The following is a 24727-nucleotide window of genomic DNA, read 5'->3' as shown; positions in this document are numbered from 1 at the left end:
AGCATCCCTCAGCAGATGCTTGAACCAGGGCATAATGCCGCCTAGTAAAGTTGTGAATGGAGACTCAAGTCTCTGCTCTACAGATCTCTGGTCCAGAGAGTCCCTGCTCGGAGCACAGACCATCTTTAACAATACCTGGAGGTACTATAGGTGAAGCCTTGTGAAGGGGATCGTGTAGGTGCATGAAGCCATATGGTCTAGAATTACCAGGCAGGATCAGACTGTTATCTGGAGTCTGAGTCAAAGTTGGGTGATGAGGTCCGTTAACACGAGGACTCTGTCCTGAGGTAAGCAAGCCTTGGCCACAGTTGAGTTCAGACTTATTCCAATAAATTCTATAACTTGTGTGGGGGTTAAAGTAGACTTTTGTGGATTTACCTGAAGTCCCAAAGAGTGAAATAAGTCGGGTAAGGAAGTGACTGCTGCCTGCACTTCCTGCTATTATTGTCCTGCAGCCTGTCCTTTAGGTAGGAAAATATTGGGCTTCTTTTTCAGTGCAGGTATACTGTTCCCACAGATAATACCTTAAAAAAAAAAAAAAACAGGACTGTTGAGGCAGAAGAGGAACACTGTATTGAAAGCACACTAGGCCCATCTTAAAGTGAGGAATCTCCTGTGTGCTGGCTGAATGTCTATCTGAAAACATATATTCCAGACCTGAAGAAGATCTCAGTGATGCTCAAAAGCTTTTCTCTTCCACCAACAAAAGATGGTCCAATAAAAGATATTACCTCACTCATCCTGTCTCTTGCATGAAAATAGGCATTCTTCAAATAGACTGCCACAAGCTAGTTGCCTTCATTCAGGGAGGAGATTATTGAAGCCAAGGTAGTCATTCAGAATCCTGAATGCTGAATGAAGACATTCAGCTGTCAGAGGTCCAGGATATGTCTCTAGCCTCACCTTCTTTTTGGGGATGAGGAAATATATAGAGAGTAAAAGCCCTTACCCTGATGTCCAGAGATATGGGCTCTATTGCCCCTAACTGGATTAGGGAGTCCATCTCCAGTTTGAGACTCCTTTTGTGAGCGGGGTCCCTGAAGAGGGATGGGAAGGAGGATCTTGGAGAAGGGGCAGAAAGGAATTCTATCACGTAGCCAGTCAAGAAGATGTTTAAGATTCATTTGCCTGATGTGATATGTTGCCACATCACAAGGAAGTGAGCCTGGCAGCCACCAAAGGCAACAGGGGGAAACTAACTGTGTGGGGAATGGTTGATGGCTCTTGAGCATCCCTTCAAAATGCCTTCTTGCTAGGTGGCTGGGATTGAAAAGGTGATGGCAGCGGTGTGGTGCGTCAGCTACACTGTAGCCTCTGGCTCTTCCTAGTGGCCTGATAGCCCTTCTGATGGTAGAAAGGCTGAGGGGCTGCACAGTATCTATGAAGAGGCACCTTAGAGTATTTCCTAAGAGGTTCCAGGGTGTATATCCCCAAAGAGTGGCATGAGAGTCCCTGAGGGCATGATTTTCTCACTCAACAGGTTACCACCCTTGAAGGGGAGATGATCTCTGTTGCCTGAACCTCATTAGGGAACCCTGAGGACAGTAACCAAAAAGCTGCCTTATTACCACGTCTGCAGCATCAAGCAATGCCTAAAGGGGAAATCTAGCAGCCAGTTTCTCTTCATCCAGGAAGACCTGAAATCAGAGCCTGTGGTAGCTTATTAGCAAACTCTGACAGGTTATTGTAACTAATAACATCTATTTGGACATTAATGCCTAGGAGGATGGCTGATGAAAAGTTCTTTCTACTCAAGAGAGCTAGTCTCTTAGAGTCTTTGTCAGAAGGAATGGTCCTAGGCTGGTGCAGCCTGTTTCACTCTGTGACCACCTGGACTACTAAAGAATTCAGATTAGGGTGGGAAAACAAATATTCCACCCCTTTGAAGGCAAAAAAAGTACTTTTTCTTAGTCCTCTTTGGAGATGGGGAAAAAGTAGCTGATGTGTATGCCAAACAGTCTTAGTGGGCTCCAAAATGGAGTCATTAATAGAGATTGCCACCTTGGAAGGAGCTGTAGGCTGGAGAATATCCAGGCATTCATAGTAAGATCCTGAACCTCTTCCAGTGAGATCTGGAGAATGTCAGCAATCCTCCTCAAGAGATCCTGGTACTGCCTGGTGGTGAGGGAGAGGCCAGTGTCCTGCCTCATCTGGAGAGTATCTTTGTTGAAAGTGGGACCCAGTGTCCTGATAGTCCAGCATCCAAAAGTAGGGATCCCAGGAGCCCCAGTATGGCCAGTGGGTGGGATATAAGAGTACAAAGGCGGGACCCTCAGGAGAGGGGTTGGTCTGTGCCACCCCTTACATACTCAGTGCAGAGCACACGGGACCACTGGTCCCTAGCCCAATAATGTGGTTCATGAGGAAGCAGAGGCATCCGGAAGGCTCTGTAAGCCCTGCCCAGTCTCACCTCAGGCCCACCAGGGGAACCACTAGCACCGCTTCCTGTTCCTCCAAGGTATAGCAGTCATACAACACTATGGCAGAGCTGATGGTACTGTGTGTATTGCGACAGTCTGGCTGGAGGCAGAAACCAGCAAATAGTTTACCAATAATGTTGGAGCCTCCACAGCACGGCTGGTGCTGGGAATCAGCGAATGATGTGATGACAGGGTAGTGAAGTCCCTCGATAGTATGAAGTCTGAACGGATCAGCAATTGGTTATTGGTGTAAAACACCAGGTCCTCGAGAAGAGCTTATCAAGGCCTAGCAGGAAGATAGATAGTGTTGTGCTTTTAAGACTTGTGAAAGCCTGCTCCACACCTGGTCCCTCTCAGATTTTGGAAGGCACTTCAGAATCTTAAACCCTGAGTCAAGTGCTGTAGCCATCTTTAGAAATTTCACATTCATATCTTCTTTGCATTTTGTCAAATTTGCAGTGAAAGTGTTTTTAAAATGAACAACATGTGCTGGGTCATCGTTCAAGACTGCTACAACATGAAATATAGGGCAGAATGCGGGTAAAACAGAGCAGGAGACATACTATTCTCCCCCAAGAAGTTCAGTCAAAATTTAATTAACGCATTATTTTTTTAATAAACATCATCAGCATGGAAGCATGTCCTCTGTATTGGTAGCCGAAGCATGAAGGGGCATATCAATGTTTAGCATATCTGGCACGTAAATACCTTGTAATGCCAGCTACAAAAGTGCCATGAGAACGCCTGTTCTCAATTTAAAGTGACATTGTAAATAAGAGGGCAACATTATCTCACGTAAATATAAACAAATTTGTTTGTCTGAGCGACTGGCTGAATAAGAAGTAGGACTGAGTGGACTTGTAGGCTCTAAAGTTTTACGTTATTTTGTTTTTGAGTGCAGTTACGTAACAACAACAAAAAATCTACGTTTGTAAGTTGCACTTTCACGATAAAGAGATTGCATTATGGTACTTGTATGAGGCGAATTGAAAAATACTATTTATTTTATCATTTTACAGTGCAAATATTTGTAATAAAAATAGTATAAAGTGAGCACTGTACACTTTGTATTCTGTGTTTTAATTGAAATAGATATATTTGAAAATGTAGAAAAACATCCAAAATATTTAATACATTTCAACTGGTATTTCTATTGTTTAACAGTGCGATTAAAACTGCAATTAATCGCGATTAATTTTTGTTAATCGTGACTACTTTTTTTAGTTAGTCTGTGATTAATCAACAGCCCTACTAATTATCTAAAATAAACTATTAATAACTCGATTTATAGAGCTGAAGTTCAATCGGGAGTGCTGGAAAGGCTATGGATACAGACGGGTTCCCTCCTAGACCATGAGCGGTAGAAAGGAACTGGAGAGTCAGTTGGTCTGTGCCACCCCTTACATACTCAGTGCAGAGCACACGGAAGTGTTGGAAACAGACACGGACCAACAGACTCTGCTACTGAAGAGTCTTCTAGTCTGAAGCGCACAGAGTGAATACCCAGAGGGACCAGCACTAAGATGAAGTTATTTAAATAGCACAAACAACAGTTTAGAACAGGAAGTGAAGAAAAGTATTGTAGCCAATTGAAACTATACGGAGAAACAGGGTAGGCAGAAGGCAATCACCCAAATTGGAATTTGGTCAGGATATCGACATTAAAGGCACACTGTCACATAATTTAGACAAAGAATTGTGCAAGCGCATGTTGGGCTGGGGGACGGGTGTGTGTTGCATGTTAAATTTCCAGAACCTAACATAAATATAAATGATTTCATGATTTTGTAAAATTTCAATCAAAACGGTTTGGATTTAAAAACTTTCCCTTGCAAGGGTATATTGGGAAAGATAGCTACAAAGAGACATTAGCATGAAACAAAAAAAGTGAAATTAAAGTCTATTATTATTGTCCGAGCTGAGAAGAGTGCAAAGAAAAGTATAAAAAGTGAAAAGGAACTTAGATGTTTTACATTCCGTTTTAATTACTTACAATATTAAGTCTTCTTTTAACTACCTTACTCCTGAAAAAAGTAACTTGGGACCTTTAATGACTACAGGTGCTCAATACCTCTGACATCAGATCTGCAAGTCAGTAACTCCAACAGCACAGTATCCTCTAAGGGTACGTCCAGACTACCCGCCGTGTCGGCGGGCAGCGATCGATTTATCAGGGATCGATATATCGCGTCTCGTTAAGACGTGATATATTGGTCTCCAAACGCGCTTCCCCGTCGACTCCGGAACTCCACCGGAGTGAGCGGCGGTAGCGGAGTCGACGGGGGAGCTGCACCCGTCGATCCCATGCCGAGAGGACAGGAGGTAAGTCGAAATAAGATACATCAACTTCAGCTACGCTATTCCCGAAGCTGAAGTTGCGTATCTTACATCGACACCCCTTCCCCCTCCCCCCCCCAGTGTAGACCAGGCCTAAGATTATGATGCCCCGTTAATGCAGTATGGACTCAGACGGAAAGCATCACCTAACTCTGCACCTCGCTTCATGTAGAATATGTTTTTCCTGGAAATGTGATATGGTCAAAGCACTGACCTGATTTGATTCTGATTAATTTGAGAGTTTCTTTAAAATCACAGTCTAAGGTGATCTGGCAGCAGGGCACAAATTGCAGCAGTGCGTGTTTTGCTAACACATTTTATAAAAATGAAAAAAGCAGTACCCTCTACATACAGCCATCAGACTACACCAAGGACATGTATATGATCAAGTTCATTGTATAACACATGAACACAGACTAACAGCATAAACAATTTTATTTAACTACATTCATTACTGTTTTTATACTTAGGCCTATCACTCTAACTAAAACTACTGAAGCTAGCAACTGACTGATAAAAATCAGAGTGCTATGTAAACAATGATCTGAAAGGTAACGTCAACTGCATGCTCTTACCACTCACTCACCTGGAATAATTCTAATATTAAGATGACAATTTGCCTTTGAATTTCATATGTATTATACAGTAAGTTACTCTAGTTATGCACTCAATGCCAAAGTTAGCCTTTGAATAAATGGATGCAACTCATTCACTTCAATGGATGTTGCTTGTACCCTCTTAATATAGGGCTGAATGTATTCTTTAAAATGCAGATGTAGTCTAATAAGTTTCCTTCTTATTCCAGACATCGGCTCCTTGTGGATCTTTAAGTTATACCTGTTTATAAAAGCTAATTTTGACTCCTATTAGCCCTGGAGTGCCAAAACTGCTTTAGCCGAGGGAGACTGTGATACAGCAGGGCCAAGGATCAGTGGAAGAGTGGCCTTATTGGGTGCTGGGAAGTGCGCGGGCATAAGCCCTAGGCTAATTAAGGCATGGTTCCCTGTAGACTAGGGAAAGTTACTACAGGTTAATTGGAGCACCTGTAGCCAATTAAGGCCCTGTCAGGAACCTAATAAAAAAACCCTTCTTCAGGCAGACAGGTGAAGCGAGGAAGGAGAGAGGATTGGAGTTTGGAGGTGTGTGACTGAGAATTGAAAGACCAGAGACCCTTCCCCAACAGAGCAGGGAGACTCCTTCCCCCAGCATCAAGGACTGAGGGTAACCCTACCCAAGAGGGAAGAGGGTAAGAAACCCGCAGGGGTCGAGAGGGGCTGGGGCTCAGAGTGAGGAGCAAACCTAGACCCCTTCCCTGCTTCCCTCCTGTACCACCTTCCCGGCCAGTAGCGGGGCCCTCGGCGCCCCAAGAGCAGGGGCAAGGAGTGGCATCCTAGCTCCCCGACCAAGAAAAGCACGGGACCCACCATATCAACATCAGCCATTTAGTCACAGACACAAATGATTCTGGCTCATGCATCAGCCTGGTCTGATAAGTTCCAACTGTAAAATCTTTATGGATGGTGAAGACAGCAGGGGCAGAGAGTTCAACCTGATCCAAAGGTTTTGTTTACATTAAAAAAAATTGCTAAGAAACCATTTTTTAAAAATGCTTACAGCTAGCAGGTGTTGCCCTAATACGAGTAGGCAAAATGGTTTTGAAAACAATGCTCAGTGTTTGGCTACTGCCTAATGCTGAAGTAATCAATTTAAATTATTTTTTCCAACACAAACTTTTCTTGTAGAGTAGACAGGGCCTCAGATCCCAGGTGGAGTTTCCCGCAGCAGTGGTTGGGGGGGAAAACATAATTTGCCTTGAAAACTGAGCAGTGTTCTTTTTCAAAGCGACTTTTCTGAACATAACATCACTTTAATCCACTGGCAGCTGATGCAGGATGCACACTGGCTATGCACCTCAGCTGATTGTGCAGTTAACTGATAAGCATTTAAGTGAAGCAGACTGTAAATGACAACTGAACTGCAGGGATTACATGGATGAGTTTTCTATCTGGGGAACAGAACCTCCGATAATTCATATTTCCACGTGGGGACAACAGGAAGCAGACTGATCACACTGTCGATGCTCAGCATTTGCAGCTTTCCATTGCTACTGTTGTGAACAGTGTCCACATACTCACTCTACATAAACTTGTAAACTGAAAAAGAGTGGCCTGTAATGAGCCTGAGCAAAGAACCGGTAACACAGGAGCTCACCTCTTTTTACTATTTGAGACAATTATACATTCACTACCGCTTTTTTCAGTGTGGCAGCAACGGCTGCTGTTAAAATGCAAGTGGTTTCCTCATCTCTTCCTTAGCAACCACACTAAGGAGATATGGGGAATCTGTTGTGTTAGTCTGTAAAATCATTAGGAGGAGGAACCTTTCACACCAGAGGCAAGTCACCCTTATTTATATTCATGCCATGGGCTCTTCTCATTGCAGAAGTGTTGGAGGAAATTGGCTTGTGAGCAGCTTCCCTTTGTCCAGAGAAAAGGCCTACAAAGCAAGAACCTATCAAGAAACAGAACTTGGATCACCAGTTGTTCCTTGTGAATGATAAAAGTTGATTTCTTGCCAGCCAGCACTGTGGAAATCAGCATGTTCAGACCCAGTGCAAGTGGGAGGACAGGCACTCCTCCCATTACTCCTACGCCACCTCCCACAGCTCTGCTCATCCAACACACATGGAAGATCACTGACACACATGGCCAAACAGGAGAGAGAACCAGGGAACCCACAGCCAGGGGAAACCTCGATAGCACAGCAGCACTGGAGCAATGCCACCTGGAAGGAGACATCAGGGTCTTTATGCAGAGGTTCCTTGCCTCCAAGGGATCAATAGAGCTTGGGATCTGAACCGCAACCTCATTCCAAACCCTTCCCACCCCCAACCTTGAATGCTCTGGGGAAAATTCCACAAGCTGCTCCTCAAGAGTTCCTTTCCTGGGCTCCTTTACTTGGTTTTTCCATGCCAGGGGACAAACTAGGGCCACGTTAGAAACTACAAGCCAGTGGTTTTTCAAAGGGAAGGGAAAAAAAAGTTTTTCAGGTTTCTGATTTATAAAAATGTATTTGAGATCCCAGCCCTATAAAAGGGAAGGCAGCTTTTAGCAAAGAGAGTGGTTTGGCAGAAGATACATCCTATAGTCATGTCTACACCTCAAACTTTGGTTGATGCAAGTTACATTGGTGTACAGCCACCTAAGTTAGTATATCGTGTGTGCGTATATACCTGGCTGCTTGGGTCAGCGCTGCGCACACTTACCAGAAACATTTGTGTTAATGCAAAATCCAGTGCACCATGGATAGGTATCCCAGTGTGCCACACACTGCCATCTGGCGCAACACCTTTTGGGAAATTTTCACAAAATGTGTTGTGGGGTAGAATTGAGTCATGCAGGGATCTCTGAGAGCTAGGGGTCAAGTTCCCAGCATTCAACTTTCTTCATCTACAGTGCCAACCTAGGTCCCATAATTTGTTTCTCTTATTTAAGATCGTACAAACTCCCGCAGCACTTTTCAGTGTCTGACATCAGAAGGATGGAGCCTGCAGAGCTCTGCACTGTTCTCATGAATGTTGCAAATACAGGTCATACGATCCTCCTGGATTCACAGATCTGCAAGAACTACCGCAACATGACAATTTCTTCTAGGACAGTGTGCTGAGGAACACAGTGAAAAACGATTGGTGGTGCTACTGGAGCAGTTTAGGATGCTGGAGTGCTACCTCCGGGCCCAAGAAACAAGCACTGACTGGTGGAATCGCATCATAATGTGGATTTGGGATGATGAGCAGTGGCTGCAGAACTTTTGGATGCAAAAAGCCAGATTCCTGCATGTGTGTGCCTAGCTGATTATAGGCCTTCAGCACAGGGACATCCCAATAAGAGCTGTGTTAACAGTGGAGAAGTGACTAGCGATCGCACTCTGGAAGCTTGCACTGCCAGATTGCTACCAGTTAGTGCGAAGTCATTTTGGAGTGGGAAAATCTACAGTGGGGGGGCCACTGTCATGCAAGTGTGTAGGGCCATTAATCATCTCCAGCTACGCAGGACTTTGACTCTCAGAAATGTGCAGGACATAGTGGATGAATTTGCAGCAATAGGTTCCCAAACTGTGGTGGGATTATAGACAGCATGCATATCCCTATTTTGGCAGCAGGCCACTTTGCCACAGAATGCATCAACAGAAAGGGCTACTGTTCCACGGTTATGCAAGCAATGGTGGATCAGCAGAGGATGCTTTACCGACATCAATATAGGTTGGTTGGTCAGAGAAGGTGAATGTCGCTCACATCTTTAAGAACAAAGAGACATTATTTCCTGTCCAGCAGATTACTACTGTCAATATGGAAATGACAATAGTGATTCTGGGGGACCCTTTCTCAGGAAGCTGTACACTGACAGCACCAAGGAAAGATTCAACTACCAGCTCAGCAGATGCAGAATGACAATTAAATGTCCTTTTGGTTGACTAAAGGGATGCTGGCACTGTTTACTTGATTTGATCTCAGTGACAGAAACATCCCAATAATTATAAGCTACATGTTGTATACAGCAGATCTGTGAGACTGGGGGAGGGGGGGGGGGAGAGCTGCTGCAAGGGAGGAGGTGGAGTGGCTATCTGCTGAGTTTGAGCAGCCAGACACAAAGGCCCTCAGAAGAGCTCAACACAGAGTTATTGGGTTGAGGGAGGCTTTGAAAGAGCACTTCAGTGGTCAGCCACAGTAGTGTTCTGTGAAGGACTGTTCTCTGTCCTTGAAGCTTTGGGTGCTGTTAGGAATTGTGAGTGCTTGCTATTATTTAGAATTATGACTGTGTTTTACTGAAGCTCTGAATTATGTGGTGCTTGCTGTACATTTATAAATACTATATAGAAGCTATAAGTTCTGTAGTGCTGTTCATTTATGAATACTGGGTGCTTTGAGTACTACAATGCATTCTGCAATGTGTAGTTTTCAAAAATCAGAAATTGAGTGGCAAAAGCAGTGAAGAGAAACAATGTGCAAAAAACAGTCAATGAAAATATAAACCTTCGTCGTAAATGAACAGAATGGAACTTTAAAATTGGACAGGCAGCTAACATTTCTGTTCATTGCAGTGCACATATGTAGTCCATTTTGGCTACATACACACCAAGCAGGGCTCTCACAACTCAGTGGTATGTGAAGCTGTGGTCTTCCTTGCTGTCTGTCCCCGCGCATGGAGTGGTGGGGTAAGGATGCGGCCCATGGTGCCATGTGGTGTGCTGGGTGGTGTAGAGAGCTGATACCATGGAATTCTCCAAGGACTTAAGTCCAGGATTTTTGGACCTGTACATCAACCAGGATCTGCAACATTTGGGTTTGCTGCTTGAAGATCCATTATGTCTTGATGCATCTCTCTCCCCTTTTCCTGGGCCTTTCTCCTGTCTGCTCTTTCTCCATGCCATTTGCCATGTCAGCTCCCTAGGCTTTTGTTTGCAGTCTGTTGCAGCCCTGGCTTGCAGAATCTTGCTGAACATGGCCTCCCTTGTTCTCTTCTTTATCCTCATCAGGGTCAGGTATTCTGCAGGTATTTGAGATACTCCTCAAGGCCAAATCATCAGCAGCTGCTGATAAAAACAGACATGTGTACCACTGGATTTAAAATCACAGCAGAAAGGGAAAGAGTTTCAAAACTCCCTTCCCTTATTCCCATAAAAACATTTAATATGCTTACTGACACTTTGGCTTTGGAGTGCTTTTTCCTAGCACTGCTCTCCAGCCCCAGTCCTGGTGAATACGGTCCACCAAGAACAGGAAGAGAAGAGGGAAGAAGTGGTGTCAGATGCATGAAACAATAACATTTTGGTCCCTATTCCATGGGCCTGAGTATAGGGCAATGGCACTGAATACTGGCACGGTTTTCCACAGGCAGTGATGATTTTCGCTGACATCTCACTCCCACAGGTAACAAAGGCACAGAGCTCAGCTACTACTGGAGTGCAAAAGTCACCTGGGCCCATAAGCTGCTAGCCTGTTAATTGCAATAGTGTCAACCAAACTCCTCATGGAATGACGTGGGAAAGTGTCCTACTGCAGAGGAAGAAATAAGGCTGCCTTCCTCGAAGGCTTCAGGAGAGGATTGCGGTTTCATTGAGATCTCAGGAGGATTCAAGTGACATCTCCATGTATATAAACAAACAGCTCCACAAGGGCTTTTCTTCTTTTTTCCTACCTAACGCCACAAAGGAATGAAAAGTAGATACCAATTCTACCTCCATTTCTTTTCTTCTGCTACCTCTTCTCTTACAAGTAAAGCAACGAAAAGTCAATAACTTGTGTCTTGTTAACCTGGGGCTGGGCTCGGCACCACCTTTTAATTTACACTTGTAAGGGAAAATGTATGTACACCATTTACCCAAGGAGGTCCCTTCCTATTCGTCAAGCTTGTCCATGCTCAGCTGGCGGGACAAGCTACACTGTGATAGATTCTCGAACAGAACCTGGCTCAGCACATAGCTGTACACCCTACCATCCCTCTCACCACATCTCCTCCTCCTTGCTGTTCACAGCATGGATCTCTGACACTGGCTTCTCTGAGGTATGCACAGTGGTTGGTGGGATGTTGGTAGGGTCTCCACCAAGTACAGCACCAGCTCATTGTAAAAGTGGCAAGTCCACATCTCAGCACCAGATTACGTCAGGCATACCAATCAGTTCCTTCTCTTTCATGCAGTACTTATGATGATCGTTGTTGTAACTCTTTGCCTGTATTCCCCATGTAATTTTTTGTAGATTTCCGTGTTTCTATGGCTGGTCTGTAGCTGTAAGTGCACAGCCTCTTTTCCCCACAGGCCCAGGAGATCCAATAATCTCCTGTCTACTGCAGGCAAGAGCGCATGTAGTGCCTGGAGCTGGCCTGGGCAGCTGGGCCGTTGCACACAACAAGAGAAAGCTGCTAGGTGTGCTCACTGAGCTGGGCAATCAGGAAGAGGCATTTCAAAATTACACAGGGTGTTTCTAAGGGGAGGGGGAGGTAGCTTCTTGTCTCTGACATCCCTAGGCAGTAGAATTCACAATGACCGGAGTGGTTACTGTCACAGGGCATGGGGCATTGTGGGACAGCTGCTGGAGGACTGTTAGGGCCAACACAAGTCCTGTATTGTCTACACTTGCATTACATCGACAGCAACAGGTCGACCATGGCTTACTGCCATTAGGGGACGTGGTTTTACTGCACCACCGTAACTGGGCACTTACGTCAGCCAGAGACAGATTTAAATAGATTGATGCAGTGTGACTTACATCGACCCAACTTTGTAATGTAGACCAGGCCTATGAAAAACAAGGTAACCAGAGCATTTCTTAGCACCTATTAGCTCAGATCCTCATCCTCAGAGCAGCAGGTCCCAAATTGTGGTTCATGGTACATGTTGCTGTTGATCCATGGAAGCCTGGATGATCATATGGTACTGGCTCTCCTCTTTTCCAGCTGTTTCTACAAGCCTCCAGGGTCTCCGATAGTAGAAACCTGCAAAGCAGTTGGAAACCGAGGAGCTACCAGTCTAGCTACTTCTGCAGTATTTGTCATTTCAAGTATGGAAGAGGAGGAAGGGAGAAAACAGGAGCTGCCAGCCATTATCAGGAGAGAAACCTCTAAGGGCTGGTCTACACTATGGGGGGGGGGGGGGGGGGGGGGGGAGGACTGATCTAAGTTTCACAACTTCAGCTATGCGAATAACGTAGCTGAAGTTGACGTACTTAGATCTATTTACCACGGTGTCTTCACTGCAATGTGTTGACGGGAGACGCTCTCCCGTTGATTCCCCTTGTGCTTCTCGTTGAGGTGGAGTACCAGAGTTGACGTTAGAGCGATCGGTAGTCAATTTATCACGTCTAAACTAGACACAATAAATCGATCCCCGTTGGATCAATCACTGCCCATCAATCCAGACAGTAGTGTAGACATGCCCTTAGATAGCAGGAGAGAAGAGGACCAGGTGTCTGGAAACATATGGGGGGTGGGGAGGGCAACAAGGAAACAAGGAGAGAAAAATCTACATATGGGAGTGCAGACAAAATGAAGAGCAAAAGTAGACAGCATAGGTAACTGTTTTCAGAGGACAAAGCAATTACTACAGACAGCTAAATACACACACACTTCCCCAATGCTACTTTTCCACACAAGCAACTGCTGTGCTTGCTGCAGGGATGCAAATACAAATGGGAGGGGAGATGGTCCTTATGACCACAAATATGAGCTGATACATCAGACAACCTTTATTAACATGGGATCTACACCGTGATAAGGTTTGGGGATCCTTCCCTAAAGTATCAGATATATAGCAGAGCCTATTTTGTTGCTCAGGTGAAGCTACTCGTTTCTTGATAAAATACCCCTCCTCAAAGTTGTTACAGTTGTGGCTCTCAAAATATAATGCTTGGAGGTCATCCAAGGTCACTGATGTCTTGTGACAGATAGCTGTATTAGCAGGCAGGAGTCATGAAGTTATGATCTTAAAACACGCCTGACATTTTATGTAGATGGTTTTGTTCTAAAGAACTTGCTCATTTTTGAGACTGGAAGAGTTCCATAATTTTTGTTCGGTTGATCCAGAAGGGACCAGTCAGTCAATACGTGGCACACAAAAGGCCCCATCCTTAAAGTAAAATTTGGAATAATTAAGACTGATGGATGTGTGCACTATAGTGGAAGTGAGGTATAGATACTGGGCAATTATGCTAAGTGCTGTACACACACACACACACACACACACACACACACACAAAGAAGGCACAATCTGTCTGAAAAGCTTACAACTAAGTTCCCAATTCTGAAAATAGTTGTGTGTGTCTAATTTTGCATACATGAGTAGTCCCATTGATGTCAGGGGAACCACTCACATGCATAAAGCTAAGCATGTATGCAACTGCTCATGGTACTGGGATCTATAACAGCAAAACCCAAATGTTACCCTTGACTAATTTTTTTAATCATTTTTTTAAATACCTAATTTCTGTATATATTTTTTTCTATTTAATCACAGTTCTTTTCTATGTTGGTTTAAAATTAACCCTTAGAGATTCTGGTTGTGGTTTTTTTTTTTTTTTTAAACCCTTGCCTTTTTTAAATCTACTTCAAATTAATTTAAATTTTTGTTATTTTTGTTATATAGTTAAAATTTTCAATTTTTAAAAATAAACGTTAACATTTGCCATTTTCATTTCTATTCCTAGCCTTTGCCCTTTAAGGTTAAATCTTGCCTTTAAAAAAAATATTTTAACTCTTATGTACCAAAAGGATCTTCCTATTGATCCCACTGTAATCTACTCTATGTATTCTAGTTTTGGTATGGGTAACAATCAACTTTTTAATACTCACTGGGACTGTAATCAGCATTCCCAGATGCAATCCCATAAATGTAATCTCATACGCTTTGCAGCATATCAGACATGGAGACATCTGCAAAAATCCTGTCAATTGAAATACAACTGCTTTCAATCACTATAACTGATTTGCATTAGAATCCCTATGGCGCATGAAATCATTTATAGTCTCAAAATAAGGGTTAGGTGAAAAGTGTGGCTATAAATAACTATGTATGAACTGTATCTGTGGAACCTTGCTGATGTTCACAGTCCACTAAGGTGACATGTAAAAAGTTATCTAGAAACAAGGCCTAAGAAAAATGACACAGCAAGGTCACAAGACTACAAACAACCTACTCCTTGATGTCTATATTTCTGTTGCCACAAACTTCTTTGAACACAACAGTTTTCATCCTCCTCCAGCTAAAGAAATTGACCTCACACAGCAGAAGTCAACTTCCACTGATAGACTCCCCGCAGCAGCTTGTGTTACAGTTAGGGTGACCAGATGTCCTGATTTTATAGGGACAGTCCTGATTTTTGGGTCTTTTTCTTATATAGGCTCCTATTACCCCCCACCGCCTGTCCTGATTTTTCACACTTGCTGTCTGGTCACCCTAGTTACAGTCTGCATTGAGCGATGAGTATCTATATGCCTCCATGAAGAGCCACACAGGGAAGGACTAATGTTACCTTGTACAACCTTAGGAAGAAGAACCTGCCAAGAAATTCCCCAAGACAATCTATGTCAGACGAATGTGAAAGATGGTGAGTTGGAATCATGTGCGACTTAGAGGAAATTTGTTGTAGCGGGTGGTAGAAAAGCTGTAACTAAGTGCTTCTAAGTACAGTAGAACCTCAGAGTTATGAACACCTGGGGAATGGAGGCTTTTCATAACTCTGAACAAAACGTTGTGGCTGTTCTTTCAAAAGTTTACAACTGAACATTGACTTAATACAGCTTTGAAACTTTACTATGCTGAAGAAAAATGCTGCTTTCCCTTTATTTTTTCTGGTCTCTGGTGCTGCCTGATTGCGTACTTCCGGTTCCAAATGAGGTGTGTGGTTAACTGGTCAGTTTGTAACTCTCGTGTTTGTAACTGAGGTTCTACTGTATGTGGATATAAGCTTAAAATGACAATGTCTAGGGATGAAGAAATCAGCTTTTAGAAATCACATTGCAGCGCCTTTAAACTAGCTGGCTATAGGCTTTCATTTCTAGGTAATGTCTGTTTGATTAGCTGCACTGGCCGTTGTTCCATAGGATCTCTGATAAAGGCAGTTTTGACCTCCTCTAAACATTCACATTACAGGCAAATTAATGACACAGGGCTTCCTTATCTCATTGGCACTTCTGCCACTGGCTGCCATCCTATACCGCCGTCCTCTCACAGAAGGAAAACTTCAGGCTGCCTGAAGGGAATTACCCTGCACTCTTCATCCTGGCAGTAAGTTAACCTTCCTCATTGCATTTCCGGAGGTTGCGGAGCGCACAGTCTGCAGCTACAATTCAGAAGTTTAAACGTCACTGCTGTTGTGCTGCAGTAGAACACCATCTTTCTTACAGTCTCCCAAAAGCAAATTCCACCACCATTCAGCTCCTGCTCAAGAAAAAGTTCTAAGTTTTTAAACCATGCTCATCACCATGTGACGTGATCTGAAGCATGCATCTCTGTCCCAGGAGTAATGAGGCTTCCACACACAGAGCAGCAGTAGACAGGATGGATCCCCCAAATTCACATATACACAACAAGCATATCAACTTCCCTGATGTGTGATGGGGGAAAGTATCCTATTCTTCCCATTCGTGTTCAGCCTGGAATTCTTGAAAATGTATACTAACACGTTTGTTTCTACTATTACCATGTGCTTGGGTACACACATCCTATACCTTAGGATGAGAGCTCTCTGTGGCAGGGACTGTTTTGTTTGTTTGTACAGTGCCGAGTACAACAGGGCATTGATCCATAATTAAAAAAACCAACATTCTGTGATGAAAGAATTTTGTTAACATCAGCAAGCCAAACTCAGCAATTCAGGATAGCCTGCATGACCACAGACCAAGTAAAGACAAGGTCCCTGCTCTAAAAAGCTTACAATCTACATAACACAAAAGTGAGGGTCAACAAAAGACATTAGCAACAATACACTCACATGGTTACTCGGGGAGCCAAAAGAGTTCCATTCACTTGGAGTTTTGTTTTGTTTTTCAGTCCCCTATTGCCCTCAGGCAAGATGGCAAAAGTAGGTTTAAGAGGGATTTGGATGAGGTGAGGGAGATGGCTTGGCAAATAGGTTTTGGAAGGATGTTGGTGGACAGGAGCAGCACAGAAGGATGCATGGAGGCTTTCGAGTGAGAGAAGTGAAGAAAGACGCATGAAGCCTGGTATCATTTGTGAAAAAGGGGGACACAGCGGGATGCAGAGTTAAAAGGCGACAAGATCAGAGATACAGATGGGGATGGATAGTATAGGGCCTTGAATGCTGTTTGTAATGGTGATCAAATGATACAGTAGTAGGGTGTATTTCTAAGCACCCTTCCAGCATCTACTGTGGGCTTTCCAATGACAAACAGCCAAGGAACAGTACTCCATTTGTAGCCAGACTTTACGAAATTATACTAATTATTTTGTCCAGAGAGATATTAGCCACATGCAAGCATCATATTGGCATTGTAAAGTTAGGACAAACTCCACACAGAGAGAGCTGAAAGTGGGTCTCCTCTGTTGAAAGGTGGTCAGCCAATCAGCATCATTCACTTCCCACACAACAGCATGGTTGTGTAACATAAGAAATTAGGCCAGGAACAGCTGCTGAATGCATGTGTTAATGCAGGGGTCGGCAACCTTTCAGAAGTGGTGTGCCGAGTCTTCATTTATTCACTCTAATTTAAGGTTTTGCATGCCAGTAATAATACATTTTAACATTTTTAGAAGGTCTCTTTCTATAAGTCTATAATATATAACTAAACTATTGTTGTATGCAAAGTAAATAAGATTTTTTAAATGTTTAAGAAGCTTCATTTAGAATTAAATTAAAATGCAGAGTCCCCCAGACCGGTGGCCAGGACCCGGGCAGCATGAGTGCCACTGAAAATCAGCCTGCGTGCCGCCTTCGGCACAGGTGCCATAGTTTGCCTACCCCTCTGTTAATGGATAGTAGATGTATCGTTGTCAGGTGAGCACATCAGAACTAGTTCATTAATATGTCCATATATGGAATGTGGATAACCCTTCGACTGTGAATAATCTGAGTTCTAATAGTTTGACTAGCCAATATAGATGCAAACCATAGGGCGAGATCTTTAGACTCACAGACTTTAAGGGGACCATCATGATCATCTAGTCTGACCTCCTACACATTGCAGGCCAAAGAACCTCACCCCACCCACTCCTGTAATAGACAGACCCTTAACCTCTGGCTGAGTTACTGAAGTTCTCAAATCATGATTTAAAGACTTCAAGTTATCAAGAATCAACCATTCACATTAGCTTAAACCTGCAAGTGATCCCTGCCCTATGCTGCAGAGGAAGGTGAAAAATACCCCAGGGTCTTTGTCAATCTGACCTAGGGGAAATTCCTTCCCAAGCTCAAATATTGTGATCAGTTAGACCCTGAGCGTGTGGGCAACACCCACCAGCCAGACATCTGGGCAAGAATTCTCTGTAGTAACTCAGAGCCTTCCCCATATAGTGTCCCATCACCAACCATTGGAGATATTTGCTGCTAGCAGTCGCAGATTGGCTACATGCCATTGTATGTAGTCTCATCATACCATTCCCTCCATAAACTTATCAAGCTCAGTCTTGAAGCCTGTTAGGTTTTTTTGCCCCCACTGCTCCCCTTAGAAGCCTGCTCCAGAATGTCACCCCTCTGATGGTTAGAAATCTTCATTTAATTTCAAGCCTAAACTTATTGATGGCCACTTTATATCTATTTGTCCTTGTGTCAACATTGGCGCTTAACTTAAAAAACTCTCTCTCCCTGGTATTTATCCCTCTGATGTATTTAGAGAGACCAATCATATCTCCCCTCAGCCTTCCTTTGGTTAGGCTAAACAAGCCAAGCTGAGTCTCCTCTCATAAGATAGGTTCTCCATTCCCTGGATCATCCTAGTAGTCCTTCTCTGCATCTGTTCCAGCTTGAATTTATCTTTCTTAAACATAGGAGACCAGAATTGCACACAGTATTCCAGATGAGGTCTCACCAGTGCCTTGTATAATGGTACTAACACTTCCCAGTCTGTACTGGAAATACCTCACCCGATGCATTAGCTTTTTTCATGGCTGCATCACATTGGTGGCTGAATAAGAACTGGGAGTGGTTGGGTCATTACAAAACCTAAACCTAATTTCCCCCACACTAATTTCCCCCTACTGTTACTCACACCTTCTTGTCAACTGTTTGAAATGGGCCACTCTCATTACCACTACAAAACTGGTATTTCCTCCCTTGGAATCCTACTGTTAACTGAATTGTCTCGTTAGACTGACATCACACTTGATAAGGCAACACCTATCTTTTCATGTCTTTATACCTGCTCCTGTATTTTCCACTCCATGCAGCTGATGAAGTGGGTTCTAGCCCACGAAAGCTTATGCCCAAATAAATTTGTTAGTCTCTAAGGTGCCACAAGGACTCCTTGCTGATTTTGCTAATACAGACTAACATGGCTACCACTCTGAAATTGGTGGTTCAATCATCCTGTGATCAGTCAATACACTCAGGTTTTCCTCCTCCTTTGTCACTTCTGATACGTCCCCAGCTTATAGCAAAAATTCTTGTTGTTAGTCTCTAAATACATGGCCTTATCCTTTGTACTATTAAATTTCATCCCACTTCTATTACTCCAGTTTACAAGGTCATCCAGATCTTCTTGTATGATATTCCAGTCCTCCTCAGTATTGGCAATACCTCCCAACTTTGTGTCATCCACAAATTTTATTAGCACGCTCCCTTTTTGTGCCAAGGTCATTAATAAAAATGTTTTAACAGATTGGTCCCAAGTCCAATCCCTGAGGAACTCCACTGGTAAGCTCCCACCAGCCTGACAGTTCACCTTTCAGTAAGCATTTTGTTCCTGTCCACTCAGTGCAAGAATCCACTCTGGCCACTTCAGTTTAAACTCTTCCACAAACCCTAACTCCTGAGAAACACCATCCTTTTCAGTTATTAAACTTGAAGGATTTTATTTAAAAGAGGTTTAAGGGGATAAATGAAAGACTATCCAGAAAGCTATAATGCCACCAGTTTTCACCTCACCCTTGGAGGAAAGCTATGCCCCAAGAGGGCTCCATCCCCTCCTGTTGTTAACACTGTTCTCCCTATACCTTCAAGTCAGTTGACCTTGCGTTAAATGTTTGGTCTCAATTTAGACTTCAAAACGGCAGATCAGGGAGCTCACCAGTATATTCCCTTATAAAGGCACCTATTGCATTATATGGACAATAAAACCATGGTTAAGCATGATTGTTAAATTCTGTTCTATGGTTTGTGCGATAGGACTGTAGGTTTATAATAGTTTGATTAGCTTGATTTTTATCAGAAAAAAATCCCTGCACACAACAGTCAGGGAAAATGTTATTGTCTTTGCTAGCAACCATCACATTTAAACACATTTGTAACTAGCACAGTTCTGTTCTTGGTGTGAACAGAGCTATTTTCTACTACAGTTGGGCTAGAGATACTCCCCCACAGGGAATGAATATTGTCTCTCTTATTCTCCATTCGTCTTAGTGAAGAAAGGGGAAACTAGAAGTCTGGTTCATGGTACCCTAACAAGTTAACATGGCATCCACCCACTGGCCCCTATCAGAGATAGGGCATCAGGAAAAGAGTCTTCATCCACATATTAGTAATGCCTGTTCCACCTCCCATTCTTTACTACAGGTTGGCAGAGAGATTGCTCTTACCAAGAGAAGTACGGCTTTGACATTTTGAACTGAAATTTATTGGTGTAGCAGGTGACAGGATCAGTAATTCAATGCTCAGGGAAGGCTGGATAGATGGAGTTTTCTGAGCAGGTCACTTATTTTTGGCATGTATTTCTTTAACATTGATCAATGACTTCAAACATATGAGAACGCTGAAGAACTTGGGGTGAGGGAAATGACAGACATTTTACACTACAGTATAAATACAGAGATTAGATTTATGCAAACAGTCTGTGAGCTGGCTTTGAAGACATTGTGAGCAAAGACTATTGACCCTTTTGGCACCCAGCTATGCTGGACAGGGAAACCATGATAGAATCTTCTAGCAAGAACTGTGCTGAAGCATGTTTCACTAGAAAAGTAGCTTCTCTTTGCAGTGCAGGCAGAGCGTCAGAGTTGAAGTATCAAAATGTGTTATACATGAAGAGCTCCTGCTTTTCAGCACTTACCAGGCTGTCTGAAGCATCAGGCAGTTAGTTATCTGCCATTTAAAAGTGTATACATATACTGAATATATTTTTAGACAGCAAATAAATGCAGAGCCACACAAATGGTTTGCCAGGCAGTACTCACAGGGGTCTCTGATTCATAGATAGATCACTTTCCCAGCCTCTTCAACCCTGGTGAATTTGCTTGATTAAACTGTGAAGGAGATTCAGTTGATAGGTGGGGGTGTTTCTACTGTAAATTTTACATGGTATCATTACTAGTACAAAGGTTGTTTGGATATTGATGCCTGCACAGAGTGCACCACACCCATTCTGTCATTTTGTATATGTATCTGCTTCCCCTGCCTCTCTCTCTCTCTCTCTCACATGTGGGAGCCCTACCGTGCTTTCATTTTAGTGTTACTTCCTGCTAAGAGGGTTTCACACTAGACTTTGAGAGCTCAACTAGATCACAGTTTAGTAAACAAGCCTTCCTTCCCTCTCCTCCTCCATTCCTAGCATGAAAATAGCTAGGGCTAAAGCAACAGCTGGGAACCATTATATTGACAGGAATAGTTCACTAGACTCCAACCAGAGAGAGAATGTCACATTAAAAAAAAAAAACAACAACATTAGGGCAACAAGACAGAAAAAGAAGAGAGCCCAGCTTTAAAAGTCTACAGCCTGGTCTACACCACAATTTTAAGTCGACATAAGATGCCTTCCATCAACCTACTTGTGTATGTGTCTACATTTAAATTTGTCTCCCACCTATGTAAGGACCCCATTATGCCAATATAGCAACACCAACTCCCTGACAGCACAGAGCCATGGTCAATGCAGTGTAGACACTGTTATCTATATTGATCCTAACAGTCCTCCATCAGCTGTCCTACACTGTCCAACATTGACCACTGTGGTCAAAACCATTAACTCCGCTGCCCAGGGTTCACACATACCCTCCCTTTAAAAACCCTCACAAATTTTTGAAATGCCCCTTTCTAGTTGTCCAGCTTGGTGAGCACATCACTATCTGCTCTTTGTGCTTGTGTGCAACTGCGCAGCTGACCACACTGGATTCATGTTCTAGACCCGTTCCTGTCTGGAGCAGACAGAAGATATTGGATCTCCTAAGCCTGCGGGAAGAAGAGGCTGTGCAGGCACAGCTTCAAACCAGCTGTAGAAACACGGACATCTATGAGCAGATTGCTCAGGGGATTCAGGAGAAGGGGTACAACAGGGACCAGTAGCAGTGCCATGTGAAAGCCAAGGAATTGCAGCAGGCACACCAGAAAGCCAGGGAGGTCAAAAATCGATCTGGTGCCAAGCTGCAGACAGCCACTTTTACAAAGAGATGCATTCCATACTTGGAGGCCTTGGCTACACGGGCAATTCACAGCGCTGCACTTGCTGCGCTCAGGGGTGTGAAAAAACACCCTCCCCCCCCCCGAGCGCAGCGAGTGCAGCGCTGTAAAGCGCCAGTGTAATCAGCGCCTGCAGCACTGCACACTCGCTCGCAGCGCTGCAAGCTATTCCCCTCGGAGAGGTGGAGTACTTGCAGCGCTGCGAGAGAGCTCTCGTAGTGCTGGCGGCGCGACTACACTCGCTGTGAATCTGCGAGTGTAGCCAAGGCCTTGGAGAAGAGCCCACCACCACAGCACACACCACAGTCAGTACCTCTAGGGAGCCCAGGTTACAGGCCCCTGCTGTAAACAGTGAGAACAAGGGGGTGGATGAGGAAGAGGAATATGGGGGACAGGCGACCGGAGCCAGGCTGTAAGCTAGGACATATTTTTTTGACTCCACCACAGCCTGTCTCTGCAGTCAAGCACGGGTGAGCACCAATGCAGGGGGAAGGAATCGTGAGTAGGTGCGGAACTAAATTTCCCATTACACTGATGGCACCCTCAACTTAGCAGGACTCAGCCGTTGACTTTTCATTAATTTATTTGTACTAAAAGAGGTAGTGATATAACACAGAGGTTGAGTTGCTAGAGGCTTTTCATTGCCCTCTGAGTTAGGCGGGCACAGGGGAATGCGGAGTAGTTTGTTTATGTAAATAGGGATGTCCCTTGAAGCCTTCTGAGAGATCTTGATGAAAGGTACTCTGCAATCCTCTCCAAACAGTTTCTAGGGATTGCAGCCTTATGTCTTCCTTTGCAATAGGACACTTTCCCACACCAGTCATTGATAACTTCAACAGACACCACTGCTGTAAACTGGCTAACGGCACAAGGGAAAAAGCAACTTTGGGAACCCAGCAGCAGCTGTGCTCTTTCTGTATCAGCTAACACCACCATCACATGTAGAAAATGGTGCCAGTATTCAGGGCCAGTGCCCTATACTCACTTTCATGCAAGCAAGCAATTCCCTCATCGTTTCCCTCACCCCTGGCAGGTCATACTCATCCTGGCTTGAGCTGAGAGGGGCATCAGACACAAGCACTCCAAAGCAGAAGTGTCAATAAGGATGTCTTGTTTAACATTTTAGGGGAGCAAGGAAAGGGGGAAGTGCTGAATCTCAAGTTTTGTTTTCTGTTCCTACTATATTGAGAATGGTACTGGTATGTTTTATCTGTTGCTGCAGCCATTGCACCCTTAAGGGGTACCCCCTCCACTGCAGCAGAACAACTGACCCAAATAAGGAAGAGAAAAAAAAGAGATTATGTAGGAGGACATCTTCTGCAAGATCTTGAAAGCCAGTGCTCCATCAGACCTTGAACAGCGGGCCTGGAGGGTGAATATGGCAGACTGCATGGAGAAGGAAAGAACAGACAGGAGAAAGGGGCAGGAAAGGGGAAGGGAGATGCACCAGGACAGAATGAGCTTCTCCATCAGCAAACTCAGATGCTGCAGACTCTTGTGGACTTCCAGGTTCAACAATCCTGAGCTTGACTCCCATTGCAGTCTGTGGAAAACTGCAGCACAGCACCTCCCTACACCTCGCTCAGCATTCCACATGGCTCAGGGTCTGCACACCTACCCCACCACTCCACACTGGGGAAAAGCATGGATAACCACAACTTCACATACACGACCTGTGAGAGCCACAATTGATATATGTGTAGCTACAATGGACATCAAAGTTCATTCCTATTTGTTTATTGACGTTCCCCCAAAAAATTAAGTTAAAATGTGTTTAAAGTTCTTCAGATTTTTTTTAGCTGTTTTTGTAAATGAATAAAATTTGAAAGTTATTCATCTTTATTGGTTTAAAACACATGGTGCATAATGCCTGCTGGCTGTGAGTAGTGGTCTTGTACACTCACAACCAGTCCTAAACAGCGCAATCATCAAATGTACAGCAAGCACCCCCACAGTAATGGGTGCACAATCAGTGATATATGCACAGCTGTGCAGCAGCACCACACAATTTCTAATAGGTGCCTGAACTACAACCTAGGTTGAGCAAAGTACACCACAGCACATTAATAGCAAGTCACAGTAAAGTGCTCTTTCAAAGCCTCTCTAAGCCATATAGCTCCTCACTGAGTTTGTCTGATAGCCCTTGCGTCTGGCTGTTCAAACTCAGCAGACAGCCGTTCCTCCTCTGCCCTGACCACAACTTTTCTCCCTTTGCTTCACAAATATTATGTAGGACACAACAGGCAGCTATACCCAGTCGGATATTTTTCACACTGAGATCCAATCTGGTGAGTAAACAACGCTAGAAACCTTTCAAAAGCATGTTCAACTATCATTTTACTCCTGGGGGAAGTCTGCACCACTGAGCACACGCAGAGAGGCACTGCAGTTACACCTTTCACTCACCAGGGGCTGTGGTGCCAGAAATGAGGACGGCCAGCTCACCCGCTTAGCAGTCAGCAGCTGATAGGGAGGAGGAGAGGCTGCGTTCCTCAGAGCCCTGCCCCTGGGGCCAAGTGAGAAGGCATTGGATGAGGCAGGGGACAGACTGGGGCAGGGACTGAATGGGAATGGGGGGAACAAGGACATATGGGGTGGGGGGTGCCAGGGCACATGGGGACAGGGGCAGATGTGCCTGACTGAATGGAAGAGGCTAGGGTCAGCCAGAGTCTGCATAGGGGAGGCTCTCTAACAATCCCCCCCCCCCCCCCAAAACAACAACAACAACAAACAAAAACCCTGTCCCATACTTGTCCCACCCACATTCAATAACCCTTCAGGTTCACTCACAGCTCTTTCCCAGTAATTATTTTCCTCTCCCTCAACTCCTACATTACCCCAGACTCCCCCAAGCCTTTGCATTGCTTCTGAGGGGTGCGGGAAATACATTTCTGTGTTGTAGTTTAAATAAATT

The 24727-nt window shown here is 44.1% G+C and overlaps 1 protein-coding gene across 6 annotated transcripts in view; it reads right to left on the bottom strand.

The window, feature by feature from the left end:
- MRTFA (myocardin related transcription factor A) overlaps positions 1–24727 on the bottom strand; it is a 159128-nt gene that overhangs the window by 57601 nt on the left and 76800 nt on the right. Inside the window, exon 1 of one of the 6 annotated variants that reach the window (XM_034775894.1) lies at positions 9790–9813. The exons of the other annotated variants lie outside the window; for them this stretch is intronic. The gene's annotated coding sequence lies outside the window, so the exon portion shown is untranslated. Of the gene's footprint in view, positions 1–9789; positions 9814–24727 lie in introns of those variants that run through there. 6 annotated transcript variants of the gene reach the window in all.

Source organism: Trachemys scripta, chromosome 1 (assembly GCF_013100865.1).
Source record: "Trachemys scripta elegans isolate TJP31775 chromosome 1, CAS_Tse_1.0, whole genome shotgun sequence".
Lineage (NCBI taxonomy): Eukaryota > Metazoa > Chordata > Testudines > Emydidae > Trachemys > Trachemys scripta.
Note: the sequence above shows the minus strand (reverse complement) of the source record. Positions and strands in the feature narration are given on the sequence as shown.